The following is an 18,474-nucleotide window of genomic DNA, read 5'->3' as shown; positions in this document are numbered from 1 at the left end:
CTCTGCCGCCATCAGTTAATCATATTTTTCTTTCAGCCCTCTCTCAAGCCTTGACCCATTTCCACCTATTGTGAGGTGGAGGAGGGGGCAGCAAGTGAGGAGAAAACACCACTATAATTATCATTTGGAGATGGTCTTAAGGCAAATAAGGTGTAGGTTCAGAGGCTGTGTCTCATCATCTATCCATTCATTCAGTCAACCAGTCATTTAATTTGGTCAGTATTATTAAAATTTACTATATGCAAAACCTCCTCTATCTAATGTTGTGAGAGATGTAAAAGGCACACTCTTCAATTTCAAAAATTATATAGTGTCCTAGGGAACTGAGAGCTGTTCACAAAGGACTAAAACACACTAGAAAAAAGGAATGCTCTGAGGGTGATGCACATGCTAAGGGAGTTCAGGAGACGAGAATCAGAGGGAGGTCCATATGCAATAAACCAAAAACCAACATAGTAGAGAAAAAAATGGTAATGGGGTGTTATAGACTGAATTGTTCCCCTGAAATTTGTATGTTGAAGTCCTAACCCCCAGTGCCTCAGAATGTAATTGTATTTGGAGATCAGGTCTTTAAAGAGGTGATGAAGTCAAAATGAGGTCATTAGGGTGGCACTAATCCAATATGACCAGTGTCCTTATAAGAATAGGAAATTCTGGACACAGAAAGAGAGACTCCAAACACATGTGCGTGCAATAGGATGGCCATGTGAAGTCACAGGGAGAAGATGGCCATCTGCAAGCCAAGGAGAGAGGCTGTAGAAGAAACCAAACCTGCTGACACCTTGATCTCAGACTTCTAGCCTCCAGAACTGTGAGAAAATAAATCTCTGTTGTTTAAGCCCCCCAGTCTGGGGTACTTTGCTATGGCAGCCCTAGCAAACTAATACAGGGTACAACTCACATAATCCTGAAACAAAAATTGCCTGAGAACTGTGCGATTCCTGAAAAGCTTTACTTCCCACTGGTACCAACCTCAGCAAAACTGCGAACAATTGGAGTTTCCTTTAGTTTCTCCATCCTCTGCCTTCTGAAATCCCCTCTTCCTGCTCCCCGGGTAGACCTTCTGCCGGTAGAGGTTCTCCTCCCCAGCGAGCAGGATTTGTTGAAAGTGAGGGGTACTTATTGCTCCTGAAATCACCAGTGTTTGTGCAAAGATGAGCTTATTCACCCTGGAAGGCTGACTCATCATCTCTTTATTCCCTCAAGTTATCAGCATTCTTCACAGGAAATAAGGACTTCATTATTGATCAGGGACTGTTTTGCTTAAGATATTAGATATGCAGGAAAAAATAAAGGAAACAAATCAGATTACGAATCAAGAAAAGAATTGCTTCCAAACTTGATAGATTAGTTGACTGGAAAGTAAACAATGAGAGGCCTAGCAGAAAGACTGGTTTCTCACATCCCTCTAGGTGCAAGAATTTAGAAATTCAGGCAGAGAGGCTGTATAATTGCTGAGAGCAGAACTCCCCCCCTCCAAAAAACCCACATAAATTCTACTCACAGGTAAGGAGTCAGATGTCCACTTCTGAGCCTTCTGGTTGATCAGCAATCCCTGCAGGATCCAACCAGATGATCTTGGAATGTTTTACTGATACCTGGTATAAATAAGGAGGATGGAAACGTAATTAAGTGGAGTGAATTTTCATTAACATAGACTATATATTTTTAAATATTATTGCTTCCTCAGGTACTGTTGTTAGGACCTTGAAGGAGGAATAAGATATAGATATTGTGCATTTAAAAAACAAATAAATACAATGATTTCAGAGTCAACCCCTAAGTTATTCTAAATAAATAGGGTGGAGAAGGTGGTATAGTTAATACAAAACAGGGAGTACTACAAATGCCAAGAGTCAAAGACAAAAGGCTTTAGAACATAGTCAAGGACACCCTTTCTCTAAGCTCAACCCTCAAGTCTTCTAAGCTTCAAACTCTCAAAGACTCTTCAGACTCTTTGCTTTGTTAAAGTTTTCTGCTGTTGATGGTTAGGAACTTGACTAGTTGGTACAAGAGGAGGCTCTGGAGGATTATGAATAATTATAGAAATGTACCAGGAGATAATCTAGAGTTAACACTCTTGCATTTGAAACACAGCAATAAGTATTAAACATTAGAAGGACCAAAGAAACAATAACTTTGACAGCAAATCACTGTCACACCCCTAAACCTGCCCCAACATGATGCTATAAGGGATGCTGAGTATGAACTTCGGGCTTTTAATATTTGCCTTTAATTTATTGGAATAATGGGTCTCAAGTGGACCTGAAGAAGACACCTTGCTTCCCCCCATCCCCACCCCGTGCCATTTTGAATTGGAAGGAAACAGAAGCTCGCAGAGGTTAAGGGACTGCCTTGGAATCACACTGCTAAAAATTGGTCCTGGATTCCTAGATTTTCATTTCAGGTTTCACAGGTAAAACACAAAACAAAACAAAAACCTGCCTAGCATGCTATGTATGGTTTGTGTCCATCTGGGGAAGGCTGGTTGGCAAACTAGGGATCAGGGAACCTTGAGGGGTTGTAAATTAGTCAGTAAAACCCGGTGCCATCCATTTCCTTATTCTTGAGCAGTCACAGGCTGTCTTCAGCTCCTCTCCCTCAATCTCGACCACCTCTTCCTTCTCCTCTCAAACACACGTGTCTAAGCAATCGTTGTATTGTCTTATATCTAAAGTACCCTGCTCAGCATTCTGGGGATGTGAGCCCTGATCTTAAGGAGCCTAAAATCTGGTTGGAGTAATAAAGCATATAATTACACTTCTAGGTTACAAAGCCAGAAAGTGGGAAGAACTCCAAAGCCCATTTAAATTCCTTTTCTTCTACTGTGGGCCAAATTTTGGAGGTCTTTTCTATAAATCTGAGGGGAGGGAGACAAGAAAACCTGTGCTGTATCTCCTAGCTGGAAAACTCTTCTAACCTGTTCATATTCCGGTTCCTTACAGCTCCTAGGCCCCTGCCGGCACAGTGGGGCATTAAGAAATATTTGTTGAATGAATGAATGGAATCCACGGATGAGTTTCAGGGGGGATTGTGAACTTCCCAAAACTGTAGGCCAAATGCTGTATGTATTAACTTTCATTGATTTCTCAAAGCAGTCTCTGCTCCCTTTTTCCTCGCTCCAAATTGAGAACCACTTGCTAAATGATTAGCAGAGTTCTAGAGGATGGAGTTCAGATGAGAACAAATTACAGCGTGTATTCCTGTAGGTAAATTTATAAACAAATATGGATTGAGCACCCTCTATGTATCAGGAACATATTGGGGATACGACAACGAACAAGTAGCCGTTGAACTCAGCCTCAAGACCCTTGTAGTACACTGATCCCTTATAATTCTCAGACTGGCTGCATGTCAGAATCTTCTGGGGGAGTTTTTAAAAAATACCATATGGGATACTCCATAGAGCCGCCCAGTGATTCGCGCCTCAAAAAAAGTTCCCTACATTCAGACGCTGAGGTACGTTACAGTCCCCACCCCACACAGTCCTCCCATCTCGACCCTCAGGCTCCAATGAAAGCAAAGGAGACTAGAAGAAAGCTAGGAGTGACTTGCCTGAATTGAAAATGAACATACTGAGACATTTAAATTTGTAGAGAAAAAATTCACAGTTCCTTCCCCAAACCCTCTGGCAGGGTCAGATTTATTTGCCTAGTTTCCCTTTTGCCTGCTCCCATTCTCTCAGTATTTTGCTTTTTAAATTTAGGAATGAATAAAGAAAAAAACAGTGGAAACAATGCTATCAGTGGAAAGAATTTTTTTTCGGTCGGTAACATCCCTGTCCATGTTCATGAACTATCTTGTTGATGAGACATAGTTGGAAAGGCTTTCAAGGGAAACCGTCAAGGGAATGGCCAAGTGACTGAGAGTGCAGTTTCTCTTCAGATATATTTATTCTCCTGTCTATTTTCAGACTTAGGATAAAAGGGCAGAAAGTTGATGAAGTTCTTACTCCCTGTTTTAAGATCTTTCTGTACTGTCAGTTACCTTGCAACTTCTAATAGATGCCTGGGTGAACCATTACTCACTGGATCCTTTGAGCTTTTAATTCAGTGCTCAACACATAGACAGATTCTGGCTGACCTGGCTCAGAAGCAGTTGCTGAAATTCTCTGCAGGCAGAGCTGAGTCTAGACTGGACATGGTAAGGAAGAAAAAGACCTGAGATGAAGGAAGAGGGGAAGGGAGAGAGAGCGGGGCTACATTAGGCAAGTGGTCCTGTCTTCCTTCCAGAGTCCCCTTCCCAGCGGCAAACAGTCAGGTGCTATTTATTGCTCCTTTGACTGAACCATCTGCTCAGGCATGTTGGGGGAAATTGGGTTTTACATGAAAGCATTTGCTGTGGGAGAATCAAGGTGTAATAAAAGGAAAGGAGGAATTTATCCCCTCTCAGTCAGATTTCTAGTCCTCCAAGAGTAATGATTTTCTTAAAACACTCAGGAAACCTCTAGTGAAAGCCATTCAGTAGCATAAGAAACAGAAACTAGCACTTTCCTAGACTACACAAATAGAAAAACGTTGCCCGTATATATTTGCAAAAGCTTGTTAAAACTCTCAAATTCTTACCACAAGTCTTCACAGAAAGACGTCATTTTCCAAGTGGATATCAAGAGGAGGGTCTCAAATGGTAACTTATTATAATAGTGAGTTATGGCAAAGGTTAAATAGGGATCCTTTATAAAAGGAATAACTTTGTATAGCTAACAAGAAGAACCAGGTTTTAATTAATTTAAAATTTTACCAAAATTTTACCCCATGTGTTTGAATTAAGACCCCTTGATTTGAATATTTATATTTACATTAAAAATCCCTCCATGACTCTTTTATGATATGCTCTGATTTCATTATGGAGGTACTAACAACTACTGTGTATTAAGGGATTTGGGGCCCAGCCCTGTCCTGAGCACATTGCACACATCGATCTCATTTGTCACTCTAACAACCTAGTGAGATACATATTCTTACCTTAGGATAAGCACGGAGAAGTTCATTGTATTTAAGTCTTTTGCCTGAATTCACCCAGCTGGTAAGTGGTGAAGCCAGTATTCAAACCCAGAAACTGAACCAGCCTGATGTGTGTATTGGAAGGATACACGCCCACATTCACTTATTCATTGAGTTAGTACTCTGAGCCAGAATGGAACTCACAGTTATGAGCAAGAACTCTGCTTTCACAGATTCTGGTGGGGTATAGACAACACGCATGTTTCTGATAGTGAGTAAGTAAAACAGCATGATGTGATAGAGGGCCACCGCGGGGCCACTGGAGGCTGGATGATGAGGGATGGTCTCTCCAAAGAGGAGACATCTAGGCTGAAAATATATTTCTAGGAAGGAGTAACTCATGTGGAGATCTGTGGAACGAGTGTTCTAGGAGGAGCCCTTGAGAATCCTGGCATGAGGTAGAGACTTTCATGAGATGACTGTGTGCTCTGTGCTCATGAAACTCTTCCAAGTTATTTGGTCCGCACAGGATTCAGGTTTATCTGTCTGTTAGCAGAACACACATGCTGAAAGATGTGCTGAACAAGGGGACTTACCAAAAAATGATGCTCCAAGTGCTGATTTTGCTGGAAATCACGAGGGTGGTTGCAGTGCTGGTGATCTGTCCCTGCCCAGAGAGGAGAGTACCAGGGATGCACATGGCCACCTGTGTGTCTAGCGCCCAGAGCAATGGAGGTCCCCCTGCACCCTCTTTCACTTGGTAAACTCAAAGAGAGCTGTTTTCTCTGGGCTTATGAGTTCCTTTCAGTCTTGTGTGTTGGAGGATACAGCAGAATATTTCTTATAACAGACAAAAAAATGAAAAGCTACAGGACATAATCTTTGGAATGGGAAAAGAATGGTAAGTAGCTATTTCAGTCTTAGTTGGCAGGAAGTCACATAATTTGTGGGGATGGAAATTAAAATAAAATATTTAAAAATAGATCTATGGGTTTTAGTCAGAATGAGCCAGTAACAATAAAACATTAATAATTCTCTCTTGTGATTTGTCTCTGTTTTACATTTATAGTTGAATATGGGAGCTAGGAGTATTTTAGAAGGGAAGAAATATGTGATCTTAGGGAATTTGGGTCACTTAAATAAATACTAATGAGTGAAATGATCTTGACCAAGTCATTTAACCACTCTTGGACCGTCAATTCCTTCATCTGTAACATGAAGCATTTGGAATAGATTTTTAAGGTCTCTCCAACTCAGATAGTTTTTGTATAATTCTATGATCTTTTAAGGGAAAAAAAACGTACTGTGTGTATCTCAGTATCTGGGAATGACCTTGTTACAGTTGTAAATAAAACAGGCTCAATCAAATTCACCCTCTTCAGCAGCTGACAAGGTGCTCAGAGAAAGGTATTGCTTTTCAAGGACCGCCTACCCTCACCACTTCTCCATCATTTCTAAGAGATGAGTGCATTTCATAGCTCCAGGAGAAATGATAATGTATTACATAATAATAGCTATAATTTATTGAATGCCTACTATGTGCAAGGTATTTAATATCTGTTACTTCATTTAATCTTAAAAAGAGAACTGTGAAATCAGTTGTTTTTATTGTCCCCATTTGAAAGCAAGGAAGGGGCCAGCCTGGTGGTGCAGTGGTTAAAGTTCACACATTCCACTTCAGTGGCCTGGGGTTCGCCGGTTTGGATTCTGGGCGCAGACCTACACACTGCTTGTCAAACCATGCTGTGGCAGGTGTCCCACATATAAAGTAGAGGAAGATGGGCACAGATGTTGGCTCAGGGCCAGTCTTCCTCAGCAAAAGGAGGAGGATTGGCGGCAGATGTTAGCTCAGGGCTAATCTTCCTCAAAAAAAAAAAAAAAAGAAAGCAAGTAAACAGATTCAGATTTACTGTCACTTAGGAAGTAGCAGAGTTGGAATTGCAACCCACATTTGCTTGACTCCAAAGCGTTTTCCATGACTTGACACTTGGAGTAGTCATAGCTGCCAACATTGACATTTCTTTTACCCTTTGGGATCTATACAAAAAAAAAATTTGGAGGAGGGTCTTAATGAGTCTGTTTAACGTAAATAGACTGACTTAAGTGTTTGCCTGTAATGGAATAACCTGTGGCAGTCCAACGTTCTCATTGAGAACAACTAGAAAATCTGAATAAAATTCCAAAAAACCAAAATCTGTTTGAAGGCATCAGAGAGCTGCTGCAGTAACCATGACTTTACGGAGCCAATATCCTGAAGAATAGGAAGCCCTGGAGAAGCGAACTCATGTTCAGTGATTTCTCCCTCGAGGCATTTACTGGATCTTTAAGAATCAAAGGACCAGAGGACGTAGAAGAATAAGAAACCAAGCGGAGTGCTTCTGAAATGCATGGCAGTTCTCAGCAGTCTCATGAAGTGAAGCAGGGAAAACTTAAAGTTCGAAAAGGAAGAATCATTTTGGAGTTGACAGAGCTGTTCTATATCTAATTGCGGCGGTTGTTACACAACTGTGTGCATTTGTCAAAACTTGCAGAACTGTACACTAAAAAGAGTAAATCTTACTGTAGGTAAATTATACCTTGATTTAAAAAAATGGAAGCAAGTAAAAAAAAGAAAAAGAAGAAAAGGTCTTGGGATGCAATCTCATTTGGGACCCTTGGAGGACTCATCCATGGAGAGGGGTCAAACTAGAGTCAATTAAATCATACAAAATGGTAGATGAGTTTCAAATAACCTCAGCCCTATTCAACTGAAGTGAACTTCCCCAACTCTATCAAACTGCCAGAAGATAGGGTAATCCTATGTGGAGGAAAGTAACATCATCCAGCACTTCAATTGGATATCCACATGGAAAAAAAGAAAACCAAATCTCGGCTTCTATTTAACACCATACCTCCCGCCCCTCAAAAGTTCCAGATTGATGGTAGACCTACACATGAAAACTGACACATCAAAAGTTTCAGAAAAAAAGTAGAAGATATCTCCATGATCTTGGGATAGGCAAAGATTTTGTAAACAGGACATAAAAATCATTAACCATAAAGAATTAAAATTGATAAATTGTCCTGCAGTAGAATTAAGAACCATAAAGAGAGTGAAAAGGCAAGCTATAGATTGAGAAACAAATAATAGCAGTACATCTATCTGACAAAGAACTTGTATCCAATATATATAACGTATTCCCACAAATCAATAAGAAAAAGATACATGACCCAACAGTAAAGACTTCAATAGGTACTTTACAAAAGAAGATACTAAAATGGCCAATAAGCATGTGAAAAAGTGCTCAATCTCATTGATCATTAGAAAAATTAAAATTAAAACTACACACCACCGGAATAGCTAAAATGTAAAAGGCCAACAATTCAAAGTGTTGGAGAGAGACTGCAACTCTCATGCACTGCTCTGGAAATGTAAATTGGTACAATCACGAGACAAAAATATTTAGGAATGTCTGCTACAGCTGAATATTTATATATTCTGTGACCCAGAAACCTTACTCCTAGGGATATACACAAAAAAATCCATGCATATATTCATCAGAAGACATAAACTAGAATGTTCATAGTGGCACTGTTCATAATAGCCACACACTGGAAATCACCTCAATGTCTATCAATAGTAAAATGGATAAATGGTGGCAGGCAAACAATGAAATACTGGATAGCAGATTAGAATGATGTGAAAATTGCTAAGCCAATGAACCTCAGAAACATAACGTTAAACGACAGAAGTCAAACACACACATACACACACAAATACAATGGAATTCCATTAATATCAAATTCAAAAACAGATAAACTAATAACCGGTGTTAGAAGTCAGAATAATGGTTATCCTGGGGCAGAGGTGGGGAAGGGAGGAGGTGTGGCTGGGGGAACAAAGATGGCTCCTGGGTGCTAGTAATGTTCTGTTTCTTGATCTAGGTGCTGACTACACCATTGTGTTCATTTTGTGACAATTCCTCATGCTGTACAATTATGATTTATACTCTTTTCTGTATGTTATACATCAATAAAAAGATTATTCTTATAACATGTGAATAGAGGAAGACTCAGTGTAGAAAGATGACAACTAAAGGGAATTTATGTGCTCAAAATCCATAAAATCATGAAAATTCAATATCCCCGGTCATATATTATACCAGTAGGAAAATAAAATAACAACAAGAAAGACAAACAATGAGAGAAAACAATAAGGTAATACAAATCAATGTACCCTGCAGGGGGAAAATTGTAGTCAGGAAGGCTGGGATCAATTTGGCCAGTTATTTCTAAATTAGAAGTCAACACAGGACTATTTACCAATGACTTAGTGAACTTTCCGTGTATATGTCTTGGCTTACTATATCTTAGAAGGGAAATATTGAATGTTTTTGCAAGTGGTCCGTACCAAAGCAATTCAAATACAGGGACTACTTATCATCTTAAGATGTGAAACTTCACAGCGCATTCAGCCCCTTGCTTACTAACCAGGTTGTTTCTCCTCTTCACTTTCAAGCACCCCCTTCCCAAGTCTACCTCCAGTGTCAAGTCCGTGCACAAGGTTTCCTTATTACTTTTTTAAACTGTATATTTTCATTTAAGTTTTTGCCTGTGTATCTTGAGTAACATTTGTCCATATAATGCTTGTATTTCAGTGTAAAGTTTTATATCTGTGAGAGAATCTCTTGATTTTCATGGGATACATTTTTCATGTTACTGTGGAATTATGCATATGGAAATATATATAGATATTTGTATAAATGAATCAATAAGAGGGACATGGTATATTAATAAGAAGCTGTGTTAGGAATTTAGCTATCAAGCAGGCTAAACAAAGTAAGAGACTAAAGAAATTTTCTTATAATTTAAGAAGTCAGTTATTCAATGGAAATAAGAATTCTCTTGGCATTCTGCAACAAACAGATTCACTGGATTGCTGACAAAGCTTTGAACCATTCTGTTGGGTTGGACATATGTCTCTACCTTGAAAGCAGCATGAGATTATAGAAGAAGATAGGCTGTGAGGTCACATAGAAGTCTACGCTTAATAGAAGTATGACCTTAGAGAAGTTCTCTGTTGAATATCAGTCACTTATTTTAAAATGAGGATAGTAATTACTGCCTTGAAGGGCTTTTCCTCCTCTGTGCCCCCATAGTATTTTGTTAATGCCTCTATGGTGGCATTGCCATTAGTGGACTGTTGTACAAGTATAGGCTTCTTGATGGCAAGGACATGATCTTATCAGTACTTCTATCTCAAGCATTTAGCATATTCCATGGCACATAACATAGGCTCCATAAAAGTTTGTTGAGTGGAGGAGTTAAAGAATGAATGAGATAACACGTAAAGGGCTTATTACTGAATTCTATAGGCCCCCAACGGACATTAGCTCCTCTCTCTCCCTCCTTCCTCATTACTCTGTATCTGGAAAACAGAATGAATCAACCCTTAGCTTATTTCTATATCATTAAGTGGCCAGGACTAGCAAAAGTAGCCAGGGAAATTTTGCCTAATTCCTCTCGAAATTTCACAGAATGCAAAGGATTTAATTTAGGTATATGTTTTTAGAAGAGTCAGTTTTGTACAATATGAAGAAGAAAAAATTTTTCTTATTAGAACAGAATAAGATCAATGATAGTACAAAGGAAGGGCTTTGATGTCTTAAAGCTTAAGCTTAAATTGTTATTAGAAGAATGAGAATGGATTTTTACAGGCAAGATAATTTCTGATCGGAGAAGCAATAAGAATGTATCCACCGCAGGGTAAAAGTCAGATGTTTATTTTTAAACTCCATGAAAAGTTCTCTACTTGTTTGAAGCAAATAAGAAAGAGAAAGTCATTTGTGGCATTATGAAATGCTGGACTTCTCATGGGAAAGTGGCTGACGTCAGTGTTTGATAAGCTTCCTGTGGCTACAAACATACGAGGCATTGACCCTGAGAAAAATGTAATCTTTCTATTTACAGAATCATGGTGTACCTGTAGTTGCAATTTGGTTTAACTACCATACATCAAGAAAGACCCAATGTTCATATTAAAGGTCCCAAAGATGGTGGTGTGGCAGTGGCAGCTGTTTCTGTTGTCATCATCATTGGCATCAGCATCACCACCACCACCACTATTATCATTATAAGCACTGATGTTGGTTGTATTATTTGTAAGACACTATGTTAAGTGCTTGGGCTCCAATGAGTGATAAGAAATGGTACACTCAGTCTTTATGTATATTAAATTTTCCAGCAGATGAAGTCTTCCTGGCTCTTTTCTGCCTATGTGTCTGTGTATGGCTTCTTTATTTTTTTTAATTGAGTATCTATTATTTTTCAAATATTATTCCATTTTTAAAATAACAGTGTTATTAAGATATAGTTCATATACCATACAATTCGCCCATTTAAAGTGTACAATTCAATAGTTTTTAGTACATTCAGAGTTGTGCAACCATCACCATAATTAATTTTAGAACATTTTCATCACCCGAAAAGAAACCCTATGCCCTTTAGCCATCACCCTCCCTCCAGGCTCCCCTACCTCTTCCAGTCTTAAGTAACCACTAATCTGTATTCTGTCTCTAGAGAGTTGCCTGTCCTGGACATTTCAAAATAATGGTATCGTAGAATATGTGTCCTTTTGCGACTGAATTCTTTCACTTAGCACAATGTTTTCAAGGTTCATTTATGTGGTAGCGTGTATCAGTGCTTCATTCCTTTTCATGGCCAAATAATATTCCACTGTATGGAGGTATCACATTTTGTTTATTCATCCGTTGATGGACTTTTGAGTCGTCTACACCTGTTAGCTATTATGAATAATACTGCTAAAAACAGCTGTGTACAAGTTTTTGTGTAGACATTTGCTTTCATTTCTCTTGGGTATGTACCTAGGATTGGAACTGCTAGGTCATATGGTAATTCAATGCTCAATTGTTTGAGGGACTACGAGACATTTTTCCAAAGTGGCTGCAGCATTTTATATTCTCACCAGCAGAGCATGAGGGCTCTGATTTTCCTATATCCTTGCCCAAATCAAACGCCTTTAATTCCAGTAGACTCTTGATTTATTGACAATCTCATCACTGAAGTTGGTACTCAGGAATTTTGGATATTCACAAAGAAGCAGTGTCTTAATTCAATACTTTCTGGTTGAGACTACCAGTCATCAAAGCAATTGGATTATTTATTCAATTCAGTCAACTCAGTGGAAAATTTCGGCACATTTTATTGACTTAGTGAATTGATTTTCATGTTCCTATTATGTAATATGTACTTGTTTGTTTAAAGTATTCTTAAATCTTTATCTAGCGATAGTTCTGACTACTGATTGAAATGTGAGTATCTAAGGACAGAGCTGTATATTATATTTCTTTTAAGGCCAGTTGCTTAAGATGAGCAGAAACACAAAGCAAAATAACACCCAAAGTGGAATGACCCTGTTCCTCTTCTCTACCTTCTAATCAGCCAACTCTGCCCACCTTTCTCCTCCACCCTGGAGCTGTGTGCTGAGACCTAACCCAGGGCCTTGAGCTCAGCCAATGTGAAGCACAAAACGCTGACATAGGAAATCTGAGCAGCAGTAGGTCTCAGTGCTCAGGTCAGATCCTACAATCACCTTGTCCAACCCGTGTAACAAAAGGCAAAACCATCAGTGTGTGTAGCTCTGAAAAAATTCACCAGTTGATGTCGTTCCTTAGCATTTTAAAGAAAGTCAGCTTCTGCATTATTCAGTTGCACATCCAGCTGAGAGTAGCCAGTAGAGGCTGAAATCCCATGGACAAGATGCACAGGCCTTTGCACTAGAAAACTGGCATAACATCACACTCACTCTGTTCATCATCACCCAGTTATTGGTCTGTTATTGTCTTGGAAACTGGACCTCGGCGAACACAGCAAAATAACAATGCACTGGGGACCATTTTGTACACAGAGCCCTGGGAAGGGCCAGTGAAATTCCTCTGATCAGTCTCCTTTTGACTTTTTCCCATAGACCTCGTTCCTGCACTGAAATGTCTGGAATGCTCCATAGGGATGAAGTGGGTTGGTCACAGAGCAAGTACGCTTCTATCATCAATGAGATCAGCCATTTGTGGACTGATTTCCAAGTGAATAGTGACATCAGAAATGGGTTAAGAATACAAATACCTAACACTTTTACAGTAAACAGAGCTTTCATATCCCTTTTCTCAGACAATTTTCATGGTAACCCTGGAGATCAGTAAGACAAGTAGTATTGGCAACATTTTATAAAGGGACCCAGAGAAGCCTAGAGAGGTTAAATGGTTTACCCAAGCCCTCTCAGCTAGCGGTGGGTAGATATGGGCCCCCAAATCCATTCTCTTTGCAGAACACCATTCTGCCTCTATTTGTTTACTTAACAACCAAGTTTATTTAGCAGGAGCTGGTTGCTTTTTGCTGTTTTTTTTTTTTTTAAGATTTTACTTTTCCTTTTTCTCCCCAAAACCCCCCAGTACATAGTTGTATATTTTTAGTTGTGGGTCCTTCTAGTTGCGGCATGTGGGACGCCGCCTCAGCATGGCCCAATGTGCGGTGCCATATCCACACCCAGGATCCGAACCGGTGGAACCCTGGGCCGCCAAAGCAGAGCGCATGATCTCATCCACTTGGCCACGGGGCCGGCCCCCTGGAGCTGGTTGTTTTTATTTTAGGAAAAAACGAATCACTACATTCGTTTTCAGAAATCAGATCAATCCACTGCTTGGTTCTCAACTGCTGTCTCATGGGCTAGAATTTTTCTAAATAACAATCTGAAGAGTTGATTCTTTGTGGGCCTTGCAATTTGGCCTGTCTTTGCAGTAATCACATAGTGGAGACAGTGTAACAAGTGATAAATCCTTCAAGCAACTGACCTAACCTCAAAGCACTTGAACATCAAAATTATCTGGTAAGGTAGGGCAGCTCACCACAGTGGCTTTCCCTGTGGAGTCCAATCACAGCATTATTGCCAGTGGGATGTGTGATCAGAAATTTGAGGTTCCATGTGATTTACTTTTTAAAACATTAGGAAGGATTCAAGCTTATCTCTATAAACTTGACTCTCACTCAACTGCATTCTAGGAATCTTTCTTGGGTGGAAGAAAAAGGCCTGCCTATGTATGTTCCCGTGAATGGGTCTTTCCTATGAATATCATTCCTCGCATATGTCATGTGGAGAAAAAAATTTTGAGATTTGCTCTTCTACTATTCCTATCTCATGAAATAAAAAGTCAAGCCCAGGGCCAGCCCTGTGCCAGAGTGGTTAAGTTCCCACACTCTGCTTTGGCGGCCCAGGGTTTCACTGGTTTGGATCCTGCGCGCGGACATGGCACCACTCCTCAAGCCATGCTGAAGTGGCGTCCCACATGCCACAACTAGAAGGACCCACAACGGAAAACATACAACTGTGTACTTGGGTGCTTTGGGGAAAAGAAGAAGGAGAAGAAGAAGAAGAAGGAGAAAACAAGAAGAGTGACAACAGACGTTATCTCAGGTGCCAGTCTTTAAAAAAAAAAGGCCCAGTTTGCTATTCTATTTCCAGTTATTAAATGGAGGTTGTTAAGGATACAGCAAAGATGGAGAGAGACAAGATCTCTGCCCTCACAGAGCTAACTCCCTAGTGGGAAAATGAATATTAAGCTATTTACACTCTTATTCACTTCTTTTTGTCTTTTGGCTTGAGCTCTCTCTTTTTTAAAAAAATTTTACTGTGGTAAGAACACAACATGAGATCTACCCCTTTAATGTCTTATTCGATTCTGTGCCTCCAGTTCCTTAGCATAGTTCTGAGCACATATTAGCTTCTCAATAAATATGCTTTAATTGAATAAATAAAAGAGGTCCCTGGGTGCTCAAATGTTGTTTCCATTTCTAAGACTTGGTTCCTTACCCAGTGTCCTTCTTCCCGGAACCAGACTGAAAGCTGACACAAGGTGGACAATCAGAATCTCACTGAAACCTGGTCCCGACATTTTATTGGCAATTATATTAGAAGGTTGATGGTAATGTGGACATTTGCCCAACTTCAATCTTTATTGCCACAAACTTAAACCCAGGCTGCTATCTTTTAAAAACATGTATTATAACCAAATGGAGGATGGAGTGAAGATATAGATGGATCACTGGAACCCATTTCCACATTCATACACTATTTCAAACAGAATATCTCATAATAAATTCATCTCCAAAGCATAGAGCTGTTTAAACACAGCCATACCTCTATTCATATGCCAACAAAAATACCAATAGAAGCCTCATCAGGTTCATCATTTATAGCCGAGTTGATTGAATTAAATGAAAAGATAAATTAGTTCAATAAAACTTTTGGGCAATTGCCATCAAATAATTATTGGGCAGCTCTCCTTTCTGAAATTGCAACTCTGGCATTATAAAGGCACATTTATAGGCTAAATAGAGCTGATCTACATAACAGTAAAACATATCTTGCAGCTTCAAAAGGAAAACTTCTAACATATACTTTCCAGAGACAAGACAACAATTCTTGTATATTTGGAACATAAAAATGTGATTGTGACAAATTACTGCAGAAAAATGAAAAACAAATGACTGTGAATAACTTAAAAGAACTAAGCTCACATACAAATGCCATCCCAGAACTCTGGATAAAGCTCCAAATACATTATGTGAAATGAACCAGGAGAGCAAGAGAGGAAAACACTAAATTTAGCCAAAATTTCAATAATATCGAGGCAGCACAAACACTTAGATTGTTTGGGGAGTGGTTTTTTTTCCTCTCCTCTCTCTGAGCCCTTTCATTTCCTGATGCGGCTCAAAAGGAAAAACTCAGAGATGAAATCAAAATTGTTCTTATTATGTTTCTAGGTTGTTTGAACCCCAAAGAGGGAACTCCAGGAGTGCAGGTTCTTGATCATCAGCTCCCTGAGTGAGCAATCACATTTTCATACTGCTTTATGTCCCCACAGCAACTCACACAGTACTTGGCAATTGTTTATTGACAGGCTGAAATACTGATGCTTTTCAAGACTACTTTTGGTTCTATTTTACCCCACTACAAAAGGTCCCAAATCATCAAATCTGTGAAGTCAGGCCTATCTCTGATGCTATTCAGATATATATCTTATTATGGAGGATATACAAATACACATTTCATCGTAGAAAATTTAGAAAATACAGATATATCCATGGAAAACAACTTTAACGTCTCTTTTAATCCCTCCCACCCTGAGATTATTTTAAAGTTTCAATATATTTCCTTCTATTTTTTTCAGCAACACATATGATCCTATTTTAATAGTGAATTTAATATGTCGTGTGCTCAATTTTTTCACTTATACGTATTTTCCCATACCATTCTTTTAACATAACATCATTGTTTATATAAACTTTCCTCTATCACTGGACATTTAGAATATTTCAAATCTGAGCTGTTACAATTAACGCTGTGATGGACATTCTTGTACATAAATCTTTATCCCTAAATCTTGATCACTTTGTTTCAAATTGCTAAGTAATAGAGAGGACTTAGTGCCTCTCGAGGGATCAAATCAATCACATTTTCTTCCTGTGAATTCTTGTTTCCGAATAACTAACTGGAGAAGTTGGAACAGTTATTGTGAAACAACCAAAATATCTGTAGTTGAGTTACAGCAAATAACAGCAAGACAAGATGGTAAAGACTTCTCGTATTATCCATTCACTGCTAAAATTATAGAAGAATCCCCAAAAGAGTTCGTTAAAAAGCTGACTTTTAAGGTTGACCTATTTGAGACTTGAGAAATGAAACAATTCAAAGGTGTAGCAAGTTAAACGACTAAAATCAAACACATTATTTGTAGACACATCCAGTGGAAGGGAGGAGAGAGACTAAGTCCTACTACTGAGACAATCCCTAACATCATAGGAGAGCCTCTGGGGGTTTGAGAAGGTCTGTTAAAGAACTGTTACCCATGGGTTTAACGTTAGGGTGCAAACACTCTGAAGATGGGCATTATACTTTATACTTTTGTCTTCTTTCTACAACTCACAAAACGTTCAAGCACTGCTACTTTTTCTTTCAAAAAAAAAGAATATAATTGAATGTAGTCCATGTTCCTCAAGCTCTACCCATCTTAGCAAATGGAACCAGCGTTCACTTGGTTGCTTCAGCCCTGGATCTGGGAGTCATTCCAGACACTTCTTCCTCACCATCCCTTCCCCACCAAACTCCATGCAATAAATTAGTAAATCCAGTGATTCTCCCTCCAGAATGTTTACCTGCAGCAGTCGATTTATTTTCATCATTGTTGCTACCACCCACTCCAAACCACCATATCTCATCTGGACCATTCCAGGAGCCTCTCACTGGTCTCCCAATTCGAATCTTCTGGCCTTCTGCAAATAATGACTTTTTGAAAACATTAATCTAGTCATGTCTCTGTCTTGCTTAAAATACTTCAATAGCTTCATGGTACATTGAGAATATAGATTCAATTTCTTACCACGACCTACAATGCCAGATGTGATCTGGCCCTGCCTACCTCTCCAGCTTCCTCTTGTGCCACTATCTTTTGTGATCTGGTCACACACAGATCTTTCAGTTTCCTGCACGGATACAACCCATGCAGGCTACGGAGTCTTGGAACCTGCTGTTCTTTAAGACTAAAAAGATTCCCCGACTCCTACCAGTAACACCATTACATTTCTCACGTGGATAACTCTTAGCTTTCTCTAAACCCACAAAATCAACGTTACAATAGTATTCGCAATACCCTCAAAACACTGATTCTTGTGTTACAGTTCAAGCACCAGATATATGGCAAAGACTTCAAGAACCCTATCCATTTATTGCCAAGATATAGGAAGTTAAAAATTGTTGGTAGATATACAGACTTTTAAGATTTTTACCTTCACACTATTCTCTTATAGTTCTCTGCTATTTATCTTCGTGTACAATCACAATTTGTAGTGACATTTAGTTTTGGGTACCTATTTATTTATTTATTTATTTTTGGTGAGGAAGATTGTTGCTGAGCTAACATCTGTGCCAATCTTCCTTTTTTGTACATGGGATGCTGCCACTGCATGTCTTGATGAGTGGTGTGTAAGTCCACGCCCAGGATCCAAACCTGCAAACCCTGGGCCACTGAAGCAGAGCAAGGCACTTAACCACTATGCCACCAGGCCGGTCCTGGGTACCTACTTATCTAGTGTTAGTCTTTCTTACCCCATTGAGAGCTCTGTGAGGGCATGGCTGGTTTTTGTTTGTTTGTTTTACCACTGATTCATTAGCACTCTGCAGTTACCTGCCATATGGTGGTCACTCAACAAATATGAATGAAATGAATGAGTGGCCAGCAAACAGTCAAAATATTTGAAGAGTGTCTAATGACAAGACAGTCAGAGAAGCTTCACTGGTTTATCATCTGTTTTCAGAGAGGATATTCATTAAGAGCTTGGTACTTGCTAAGTGCTCCGGAGACTGAATAAATGAATGAATATATGGATGAATATTTATTAGACGTCAAAGCAGAATATGGTAAGTTCTGAATGAAGGGAAGGCAACTATACCAAAACAACCAGTTAAATTTCTTAGAAGTTA

The 18,474-nt window shown here is 39.2% G+C and overlaps 1 protein-coding gene across 5 annotated transcripts in view; it reads right to left on the bottom strand.

Annotated features, from left to right (window-relative positions):
* The window catches only part of CALD1 (caldesmon 1), a 181,021-nt gene that overhangs the window by 115,020 nt on the left and 47,527 nt on the right, over positions 1-18,474 (bottom strand). For all 5 annotated transcript variants that reach the window (XM_046670620.1, XM_046670622.1, XM_046670623.1 and 2 more), the window contains exon 2: positions 1,505-1,598. The gene's annotated coding sequence lies outside the window, so the exon portion shown is untranslated. The remainder of the gene's footprint in view (positions 1-1,504; positions 1,599-18,474) is intronic.

This window comes from Equus quagga, chromosome 8, assembly GCF_021613505.1.
Source record: "Equus quagga isolate Etosha38 chromosome 8, UCLA_HA_Equagga_1.0, whole genome shotgun sequence".
Classification (NCBI taxonomy): domain Eukaryota; kingdom Metazoa; phylum Chordata; class Mammalia; order Perissodactyla; family Equidae; genus Equus; species Equus quagga.
The sequence above is the reverse complement of the archived record's forward strand: the minus strand, read 5'-3'. Positions and strand labels throughout refer to the sequence as shown.